We start from the raw sequence: 12,121 nt of genomic DNA, 5'->3' as shown, positions 1-12,121 counted from the left end.
TCTCCATAGAACATCAGTCAGGCCTACACAGCACAAATCTGGCCTTTATGGAAGAATGACAATAAGAATGCCATTTTCCAAAGATATCCATAAAAGGTCTTGTCTAAAGTTTCTCGGAGACACACCAAACATATTGAAGAAGGTGCTCTGGTCAGATGAAACCAATATCAAACCTTTTGGCCACAATGCAAAATGATATGTTTGGTGTGAAAGCAACACATCTCATCACCCTGAGCACACCAGCCTCACTGTCAAACATGGTGGTGGCAGCATCATGGTTTGGGCCTGCTTTTCTTCTGCAAGGACCGGGCAGATGGTTAAAATGGATGTGATGGCCCACACAGCCCATTCAGTCGGCACACATACCTCAATGATTCAGAGCCCTTTAGTGGGCCACATCTGGTATCCAAAATGTGGGTCGCATAAGGCCCACATCGTACAACCTTAGTTTGGCGCATCTCTGGCCGTATGCTGGGCCAGATATCAGCTGTAATTCAACTTTAAGCCACTTCATTCATGAATCATATTTGACCCAGATTTGTTGAAAAAGCCACAACTACAGTAGGATTTTGGCACTATGTGCGCCTATGGAGGTAAATTTTGGTACAGTGATAATTTGTATTAGTGCAGTACAGTGGTAAAAAAAAATTACTTGCAGCTGTGGAAAATATGTTTGTATTAGTAGCCACGACATTGGCACCTGTATTACAAAATTATAAATTAATATGTTGAAAAAGTAGCTTGTACCTTTAGGAAATAATGGTCAGTAATATGAATGGTCAGCTGGGATAGGCACCAGCAAGCCTGCGAACCTTGTGAGGATGAACAGCTATATATAATGGATGGATGGATGGATAGTTTTACTAGTTTGTATATTTAGTTTAAGATCATATGATGAACTTTTTGTGTTATGTTGTTCAGACATCTCACTAACACGCAGTCAGATGACAGCTAGTTGATAAGCAAGAAAGTTTTCACCGGTGTGTTGACAGTAGCCCAAAGTGGTATGTATGTTTTGATGTACATTTGTACAGTTAGCTGTAGCTAATGTCAGTTTTATGTTTGTTAGTTTTATAGTGTGAACTGTTGGAACGAGTGAATGTGGCGTTTAAAGATGAAAAGTGCAAGGCCACAGTTAACATCAGTGAAAACAACGAGTGTCTCTCACTTGTGGACAACCTGTCATCTTAATAAGTTTTAATAATGCATCATAAACTGAAACAAATTCAAATTACAATTACCAGCTCCAGCAGCAGAAGGAAGACCTCGTGGGTTTTGATGTTGTATTATTTCAACAAGCACTGGTGTCTCATCTCATTGTACACTAAGAATTTTCATATTTCTTATCCTGAATTTCACTTCACAATAACAAACGATATTTTTCAGAAGAGGGGTTTCATAACCTGAACTTTTCATAACCAGAAATATTTGTTAAGTAGAGGTACCACTGTAATTTACATTAACTGGAAACATTACATTGAAAATCAGACAATCATACAATATGAATTTTTTCAAATGTTTTTCTCTCAAGCTGCATTTGATTTTCTTTGAAATGTAATTTCTATTCATTTTCAATTTCACAAACCCAGATATTCTCAATACAAATTCAAATCTCAATGTGAATGAAAAACATTCTCATAATAAATTCAATCCATGTGACATGTGACATCCGGGTTTTATATCAGAACCCATCACCTTCTCACCCAATTACCTTCATTTTCAGAAAGACGTTTCTATTCTACTAAACTGCTATTAACCATTATAACACCTTTCCTTAACCTTTGTGTTAAAGCCATCGGCGTAGGGAGGGGTGAATAGTCGCCTCCTTAACAATATAGGAAAAGACACTAATGTTAGGAAGATATCACAACAAAGGCCTGTAGTCAATACTTTTATGATTTCAGCCCCACCCCCAAATTTGTGGGAGGCGGCAAGGGAGGGGCCTTTTCACGACAAAGAGTTTCAACTTCAAAAGTTAACCCTGTTTCTGTCATTCCTCAACATTTTCCTCAACTCTATTTGGAGCAGTATTTGACTCCAGAATGCCTTGATTAAGTGGCTTCATAGTTATGCTCATGGTTGTGCCAGGAGACAATCACATGTCTTGTAGTAGTGCCAGTGGCTTGTAAGAGTGGTTATGATCTGACCTATTGCCTGGCCAGTCAGTTGAGAACAGTACACGTCCCTTCATTCTCCGACTAAAGATCACACCACCAACTCATCCTCTTATCAAACACTGCAGAAAGCCCAGCAGGCAGTGACCCAGGGGTTTTGAGGTCTGGCGAGGCAACGCGCCTTTTCAAGAAAAGAAACAAAAAATGGAGAAATACTAAATAGTGAATACATTTCATCTGGAAAGGGCAACACAGACTCCGCCAGACTGTTCGTCTGGTTCTGTCACGAATAACCACGGGACACGGGCAGGTAAGGACCTTAACCAGACACTTGAGGAGTTCATCAATGAGAGTTTATTTAACAAAAAGCGTTCCTTCCACAAGCGTGAAAACAAAAGAGATCAAAAAGGTCAAAGTGCCAAAGAAATCACAAGGTATCAAAATAAGGAGTGACAAAAAGTGTCTATATGAATACGTCCAAAAAAAGGGAGGCAAGCCAACGCGGGAGCGGAGTCTGCAGGACAGTGACTGCAACAAAGTGACATAATTAGTGAACGAGCATAAAAGGGCAAAAGGACAAAGTACCAACCAAAATGACTCAAATGAGATGAGGGCGGAATAGGAACGCTGGGAATTCATGGAACTGCTAGGGGTGTGGCGAAGTAATAACCCAGCATCGTTGTCCTCCACCGGCTGTCCTTATAACGCTCCGATGACAAATTGGGACCAGGTGTGAGTGCCGGTGACTCCGCCCCCTCGTGGCAGAAGGAAAACCCCGTCTGGAAACAAGACAAGTCAGTAAGAACATGACATGTTCTGAATCACTGTCAACTACTCAAGGTGCATAGACAGATGTATAGTTGCTGTTGAGTGGGAAGATAGGGTGGTTTAGTTTATATTTGCAAATACATTATACATTAATACACTATCAATGGTTAGCATTCACATATAGTGACAGTTCTTGAAAATTCCTGGATGTAAAATATGAAGAAACAAGGATTGAATGTCCCAGAATTGTATACTGGAAAAAATACTGATCTAAAAATGAGTAAAAAAAAAAAAACAAACCAATCAAGACAATTTTGCTTAAGTTAAGCAAAAAAATCTGCCAATGGAACAAGTCGAAATTGTATCATTAAGATTTCTCAAAATAAGACAGTTACTAAGACTGATATTTCTTAAAACAAGCTTTAACATTTTTTTAAGTTATATTTTACATTGATTGTCTGATTTTTCTGTCTCAAAATAAGCTTGATGCTAGAAAGCAGTGGTTTTCTCCTGAAAGCTTACATTTTAAAACATCTCTTATTTCAAGTGTATTACACTTATTTTAAGTCTCATATTTGAGTAATTGTTCTAGATTTTGGAAATATGGCAAGGCAATCAAAATTCGTTGTGCATTCAACATTTATTGGAAATATAAGGTCAATAAATATTTCCACAAATTCAAAACAAATTGTAAACAAACAACGCATACACATAAAATATACAAAGCACACAACTAACATTTTCCTTAAGTGCTTAAAACTGAAAAAAAAAAAAAAAATCCTCACAAACTGAACATTTGACCAATTTGTGCACAACCAACTTAAAGGAAGCCTGAAAAAGGGTAACAATTAATTATAATTAGAAAAAAATTGAACAAATGATGGCACATTTTGAGGAATATGTCTCAATTTTTGACTTGCCCCTAACTAGGTGAATGACATCCACCAAATGCCAAATCATCAGAGACTCTTCACACACCTAAAGTTAAGAATTGAGTTGTGAGAGTATTGAGGGAGGTAGAGGAAGTAAAAAAAACAACAACAAAAAACATAATTTTTACCTTTGTCCATTCCCATTGGTGGTTTAAGCATCGTTTTGGACACACCAAAAAAACTGCACCTTCTGGCAGAAGCCATGCCATCTTTCCTTTAATTCACTCATGAAGTTGCTGTTATTTATGTCCAGAGTGCGTCGAAGCTCATCCATTACCTATAAAATATGGAGATGAGTAAATTGCTCTAGAGTTTAAAATGCAAATTTAAAGGATAAAGTGTGTAGTACTGTGTATTGTATCAGCAATGAACAGTCAAAAAAACACTTACATGTCCAATTTCCTTAAACAGGGATACATGTCGAGAATCTTATCAGGTTTGTCCTCCTCACGGATGGTATACAAGTCAATGAACGCTCTTCTTGCTTCAAATTCCAAGTCCAGAAGCAGAGAAACATCTTGGTAGGTTTTTCTTTTTAAAACAATGCCTGTAACGCCATGTAGTGCTTGGCCAAGGTTGCTGGACTGGCAATAGCAGCAGGATTGTTGGTTGTAAGGCACAAAGTGATATACTGACATTAACAATATTTTCAAATCAAACAAAAATGCCATCCATTAATACTGCACACCTTGTTAATTGATTTCGTTTCCCAATCAGCCTTAATCATTACATTCTAATAATTCCTATATCAATATTTCAACCATTTACAGAATTTGAACACAATCCTATTATTTATTGCATAACAAAATCAATCAATCTGAATTTCATTTACGTGCACAAGTACAGCCTAACCAGATGCTAATACCACACACATCCTGAAGGGACAGGCATAAACTCACATTCGGGTCTGGAGGGGAGGACTGGGTACTTCCTCAAGTGGGCGTTGAGGGCTTTTATTTTCTCCTAAATTAAATATTACTTGTCAGATCAACACAATGCTTCCTTACAGTCTTCTGAGCCCAATGTATCAATGAAAGGTATTATTTAGCGCTAAATATAAAAAAAATTAAAAAAAAAGTGAAGAACCTGAATTTTATTTATGGAGAGTCATGAAATGTTCCCACATTTAACTCAGGACCAGTGTAATTTGGATGAATCTTCAATTTAAGTAGTAAATTTAAGTAAAGGATATAAGCCAAAACACTGTTAACTATTAACCTGGCACACTATGTTTTTAATTCCTAAGAAGAAAGTCACCTGTTTTATTTTTTTCCCCAGAGTCTGTACTGCTAGTTACATGGACAAGACAATGAAAACATATAGCAAATTGAAACTGTAACTGGCCAGATGGAATCTTTATGGTAATCAACTAAATATGGGTCACACACCCATGAATTCTTCAGGCCTTTATCCTGCAACATAGCGTAGTATTGAACTATCCTTTTTGCCATTGCTGTAATTTCTGGTTTTGATGGGTATCTGTCTGATCCTTGATCGACTCTTGCCCTCAGAATTGCAATCATACTGGTCATGGTGTTTCGTACGAGTCTGCATCTGAGTTCCCTTGACATCTGGCAGGTGCTTCCTAAGCCTGTTTTAGACAACTCAAAATACCGATGGCGAACTTGCTCAAGTTCAGTATCAGTGTGCAACACAAATTCTGGAAAAGATAACTTCACAATCTTTTCAGGGGTTGTGTACTTTGCTTTCAAATGGGTTTGTTGCATTGGTGATTGGTGATTACTAATTGAAGAAATCCCTAAGTTTGAGTCTTCATTAACAGATTGCGGCAACATAAAAAATAATGACGTGTGAAATGTAGAGATTAATTGTGCTGTGAAAAATAGCAATGCAAAAAAATGTGTTAATTTAAATATGAATAAGATACTGACCTCCTCTGACACATGGCACAAACTCCATACCGCTTTTTGGCGAAAAAAGTTCTCTGGGTCAGGAAAAAGATCCCATAAGTCTTTTCAAGACAAAGAGAACAGCATTGCCCCGCTGATGTTTGCAGCTGCATTGGAAAATACAAAATAAATCAGTACACTGACATATGTATGACAACAATTAAACAGCATGATTCATTCATGACTTTTTTTTGTTGTTTACTCTAAAGTCAGTCGACTAATCAGGCCAAAACAATGAGTCCATAAACTGTGCATGTATTTTTGTTATTTAAATAGTTAACTGGGCCAATAACAATTAAAAGTAATAACGGGCTGCTAATAGTAATTCTGTGAACACATTGTGTAATTGCCAAGATTACAAAAAGAATTCAAGATTTTATTTCATCCAAAATGAGCCAGAACTATATATAGCTTTAAGGGCAATTAGAGAGTCAAAGATTTACTAATAATATTCTCAATCATCTCTTTCAGCAAAACTTGCAAGAACCTACCCAGAGTTGTATGAGGGTTGCAGGGACGTGCGGTCAGGGGAGGCAGGTGAGGCAGAGCCAAACATGTTGTATCGTTAAAATCGCCGAATTTGCCTATTTCCTGTTCAAATACAGGGATGAAACGATAGGTGAGGCAGCAACTGTTACACCCCTGGCTAATCATGTCTTTGTTGTAGGCGAGGTCCTCCTGCCAGGGCAAGGGGGCGGGGTCACCGGCCGCGCACCTGACGACCATCTTCATCAAGGCCTTATTTAAGGCGGCTGCCGCGGGAGGACAATCGCTGGATTATTCCACAAGCCACTCCTTCAGTGAAGCCATCATCGTTTTCTCATCTCAAGTCTCTGCATTTGTGCGTTTTACTTTAGCTTGTGCCTTTTGCTTCGTTGCTCATTTGCCTTTTTCTACCCCTCCAGACTCTTTTGTTGTTTCTAGTTTTTTTTTTGTTTTTTTTTGACTGTCCTCCTGCTGACCTCGTCCCCTTGTGCCAGACTACTTGATCGTTTAGACCTGTTTGGTCTCTCTTTTTGTTGTATTTTTCTCCCACGCTTGCCTTGCGATTTTTGTTAAAAAAAAAAAAAAAAAAAAAAAAACCCTTGGAGCTACAACCTTGTGTGTCGTGTCGGGGTCCTCTACCCACTCGTGTCTGGGGGTTATTTCTAACAGCAACGAGTCAAGCTTCACCTCTGAATGCGCAATCATCACAAACTGGCTTGATACGTGCAACTGGCGCGTGCTGCTTGCCGTTATATCTGCATGTCGCCAATATAATGTTTGCAGATAGGTTTGATTTTTTTTTTTTTTTTTACCTGATTTTCCAAAGTCTGGCTAATGTCTTTAACCATTAAAGTTTAATGTTAGTGACATTTAGTTTTGCTGATGGGAAATAAAACCGCCGTGAAAAGGCATATATGAGGCAGATCTCTGCCGCAATAAAGTGAGCAAACAGGTACTTGTTGCGCTGTTCTTCTATGCAGAGAACACCAGGCGAGTTGAGCGCTATTGGTTTTGTATTTTGCAACGTTGGACTGCCAAAATGGAAGAGGATTATTTATCGAAGCTTAAAAATTTCTCAAAACTGGACTTTCAGTCAAAAGTGGACGTGATTAACACAGGTAGATCAACGCCAGAGCAAAAAAAGGTTCGCCTCAAACTACGGGACAGAAGATAACGCGCTCTTTTCAAACGGAGTGGTACACCCGAAAAGAATGGCTATGTGGTTATCTTTCGAAAAACCATCTTTACTGTTTCCCCTGCCGTTTGTTTTCAACTTGTGACAATGTCTGGACTAACACGGGATATTGCGCATGGACTTCATCTACAAATAAAGGTAAGACACAGTTTTAATTTCAATCTTATTAAAAAAAAAAAAAGAGAGAGAGAGATTAGACTAAGAATAATACAATAGAATATTTAACCCTGGACAACCCACTGGGTCATATCTAAATTCTGGCCTTAAATATTCTTTGCTTTTCTTTTCATGCTTTTCACCAAACAGTCTATTACATTGATTTAAGTGTCAGAATAAAAGTTTTAAAAACTGAATATTTCACTGAAGGTCAAAATTTAAATCTGTGGTTTTGTACACCACTCTTCTCTCATTTATGTTGCATGGATTATAGAATTACGACTGCCAACACGTTAGTCATGCGCCGGTCAACGGGTTACATGCAGTGCGGGTAAAGAAATTCAAATCCGCGTGTTGAAAATATCCTGACCCGAGCATCACTACAACACATGGAGGGTGTAGACCAGGGGTCTCAAACTCCAGTCCTCGAGGGCCGCAATCCTGCATGGTTTTGATGCTTCTGTCATTAACTCACCTGAATCAAATTATTAGCTCATCAGCAAGCTCTGCAGGAGCTTGAAAATTTGAATCAGGTGTGTTTATGAGAGTAGTATGGAAAACATGCAGGTTTGCGGCCCTCGAGGACTGGCGTTTGAGACCCCTGGTGTAGACTCTACACTGTAGAGCAAATGCAGGGTTGTTGTTTTTTTTTTTAACCTTTACATATCTGTAATATGTACTGCGTGTTTTTTGATGAGATGTGAAATAACCATTAGCCATTTGAATAAGCTACCCTTTTTGGTTTATATATTTGTAAATCTGGCACTAAAGGAGTCAGTGCCTCACCAACCATGAACCTCACCGCACGTCACTGGAGGGTTGACCTTTCGAAACATGCTACTGCATTTCTTCTCCAGGCCAGAGAAATCATGAGACTGACACAGGTACTTTAATATATGCATTTATGTTTTAAAATTGAATTTGGCAAAAAATAACATGCAGTGTTGATTCTCTGCATTTTTTTTTTGTATTTGTGTGAAATCTATAGCAATTTTTGTTTGTTTACTATGTGCAATCACTTATTTGCTTTTTTTCCACCACCAAAGACAGCTGTTAATCATTTGGTGAGTGGAGTTCACCAGTATCAAGCAGCATTACTTAAACACTCGCAACATCAAATGAAGAGCATCTTTGAGAGTCATTCTGAAGACCTGGACCAAGTAAAACACGATGCAATGAGGGTATTTGACCAGTTTGTTGACAGTTTTGAGCCAAATTGCTACAACTCATCTGCAGACAGGCCCATTAATTAAATGTTTGCTAGTATAAATGTGTTTTTAGTCGGGATTTAAAGATTTATACTCAGGTGGCTGCGCAAACTTCCATAGATAAGGCATCTCTTAGTACTGGCGCGCGAATGGAAAAGGCCCTTGATCCCGCAGACTTGTTTTTAGCCCGCAGGGTCGTTAACAATACGGCGTTTTGTGACCGAAGTTGTCGGGACTGAAAATATGGTGATGCTATAGGTCAACAAGATAGGAAGGAGCTAAACCATGTAAAATTTTATAAGTAATTAACAACACCTTAAAATCACATCTCAGGTGTATTGGAGCCAAGGCAGGTCAGCTAGTATCGGAGTAATATGATCAAACTTTCTTGTCCTTGTCAAGAGTCTCGCTGCTGCATTTTGTACAGACTGCAGGCTTTTGACTCAGGACATGGGAAGCCCAGAAAACAAAACGTTACAAAAGTCAAGGCGCGACGTAACAAATGCATGAATTAATGTTTCAGCATTGCTAGGAGACAGAATATGGCAAATTTTAGCAATATTGCGAAGATGAAAAAACTCAGTTCTCGTCATGTTATTAATGTGTCCGACGAGAGAGTTGAGTCAAATATCACACCAAAGTTTTTTGCAAAACTACTTTGGGCCATAGTGCAGCTATCCAGGTTCAAAGTGGTATTCTCAATCGATTGCTGATGATGAGCAGGGCCAATAATTAACATCTCTGTTTTACTAGGGTTAAGAAGCAGAAAATTGGAGACTTCCATTGTTTAATGTCGGCAAGGCAGGCCTCCAGTTTGCTGCACTTGCACGGATCTGTTATTTCTAAAGGTATGTATAGTTGGGTATCATCAGCATAGCAGCATTCATTAATCTTTACTTGTTAATGGAATACCAACATCCGTTTTCAAGTGTGCATCAAATGTTTCCAAGAGAAAGATGCTTTAGAATCAACTGCAATATTAGTTTCTGCCAGGAAAGGTCACTGTTACTCAAGCTTCAAAAATTGAAGCCATTATCCAAACACTTAGACAAAATGGTGAGTTGCTGGCTGGCCCGGTGGCAGGTCTGCCTCACAGTTCAGAGTTCCCGGGTTCAATTCTACCTTACTTAGGCCTTCATGTGTGGAAGTAATTAACAACAGGGACGCAGTCACTGACTATGTATACTGAAAGGCTTGTGAGTCAGTGAAAGGCTTGTAAATGTCATAAATTGTGTTTGCCAGCGCTACCCAGTGGTTTTGAGGTCCCAACACAAAAATATCTACTGCAACCTGTTCATGAGTTGCCATTGAAAGGATTAAAGCAAAATTTGGGGGAAGTGCATGATACAACATCAAGTGTTCAACATGTCCAAAATTGACATTATTTCTAATTTTGAATGGCAGTAAATCAGGCCGACGTGGGCTAAAGTTGATATGTACAGCATGTATTTCTCAATCTCTAGTTTGTAAGCATTTAAAAGGAACAGCAGCATGGCCTGTGCTTCCACACCTTCTCATTGACTTTTCTTCACTAACAGGTCATAGATATTGACTCTAAAAGTCAATTAAACAGTAAAGAAATGAGTCCTACAAGAAGAATTCCAAAAATCTTTTTTCAACAGTACACATTTGTTCATTACAGTATGTTTGCACATCTTTCAAGCCCCACATTCCTTCCATTTCCGCTCTCAGAGGGGTTTCTACAAAGGCGCACAAGCACTTAAAATTGTTGCATTACAGTTGATGAATTGGAACATATTTCTCAAATGCCCATAAAAGAATTAACAAAAAGCACTGTTTTAACCACATGTCCGATTACATCTAAGCTTATCAGTAAAAGAAAAACATTGAAACAATAGTCAGGGTTTATAACCGCGTAACCTTATCATGAATCGCTGTTTGTTAAGCAGCAAATATAAAACGAACATACTGTATCTAATAATTCAATTATGTAAGATTCAAGATCCAAGAGTTTCATTGTCATATGTGTAGTGTTATTGTACCATACAATGAAATTTTTATTCTGTTCACTTCCCGAGCAGCAAACTACATTCCATAATTGAGCAAATAAATGCATAGAAATAAAAAATAATACCAATTAAAAAAAAAAAACAATGGTGTCATTAATATAGTGTAAAATATCATGTATTGCAAAACATTATTAATGCAAGCAGTAAGAGGCAGATTAGTGTGTGAGGAATTTGTTGAGAATCCGGATGGCTTATGGGTGAAGCTGTTTGCCAGCCTGGCTGTAACTGTAAGTGTTCACGCTTTTAATGGTGCACCACTCACTTGCAATGTGTCATGTGTCTCAATTTAGACATGACTGTTTGGAGTATAAAGCAGGAATTCTCAAACTTTTTGGAGATTTTTTTTTTTTTTTTTCCCCACTGATCCCGAATGCAAATGTTGGTGGGGGAAAAAAAAAATCGAAGCCAAAAAAGTGCCCCTTTTTTCAATTTGAAAAATACAGTATATGTGTTACTTTTCAAATATAAAAAAAATAAAAGATGCAAATTGCACGCCTCCTTATAACAAATCGGGTCAATTTCCCCCAAACAGGCTGCTGCCAATTATTTAGTCAAAAACAAAATAAATAAATAAATAGAAATAAAATAGCACTTTAGCTTTGCTGATTAGCAAGCAATTCTAGACACAAAATGCAATTTGACCAATTTCAAAATGATTACATTTTAAAAAATATATTTAACTTGTTGAATTAATGACTTTATTAAAGAAACATGAAGACTTTCCCAATTTAACATAAAATAAAATGAAATCAACACAAATATATTTTTTTATTAATAACCCAAATGATTTCATAGACTCTGTGAAGAAGGGATTATCTCATTCGCCTCACATTTCAGGGACTCAAGTTCAAATCCCCCTCGCTCCGGCCTATCTGTGTGGAGATTGCATCTTCTCCCTGAGCCCGTGTGGGTTGTTTCCAGGCACTCCAGCTTCCTCCCACACTCCTAAAACATGCATCGCAGGTGGATTGGACAAAATGCTTACATTGTCTTTAGGTGTAATTTGGTGTGTGAATAGTTGTTGGTCGTTCTGTGCCCTGCAATTGGCTGGCAACCAGTTCAGGGTGTCCCCCACTTACTGCCCAAAGCCAGCAAGCCTGCGACCCTTGTGAGGATCTAGAAAATGGATGGATGGATGGATTGATTTCATGCAGTCAGGCCACGGACCCCACTTTGAGAAACACTGGCATAAAGGAATGAGAGAAAGAGGGAATCAAGTATCTTCAGATTAGAATCAGATGTCCTTCATGCATGGAACAAAATCAAATAGGAATTTGACATATACCAATACAGATCTAATCACTGTAAGCCTTACATTATCA

At 38.2% G+C, this 12,121-nt stretch overlaps 1 pseudogene; it reads right to left on the bottom strand.

Annotated features, from left to right (window-relative positions):
- Positions 1-2,813: 2,813 nt before the first annotated feature.
- Positions 2,814-5,610, bottom strand: LOC148415211 (uncharacterized; annotated as a pseudogene).
- Positions 5,611-12,121: the final 6,511 nt, after the last annotated feature.

This window comes from Hippichthys cyanospilos, chromosome 12, assembly GCF_059441005.1.
Source record: "Hippichthys cyanospilos isolate Australia breed blue-spotted pipefish chromosome 12, RoL_Hcya_1.0, whole genome shotgun sequence".
NCBI classification, from domain to species: domain Eukaryota; kingdom Metazoa; phylum Chordata; class Actinopteri; order Syngnathiformes; family Syngnathidae; genus Hippichthys; species Hippichthys cyanospilos.
Note: the sequence above shows the minus strand (reverse complement) of the source record. Positions and strands in the feature narration are given on the sequence as shown.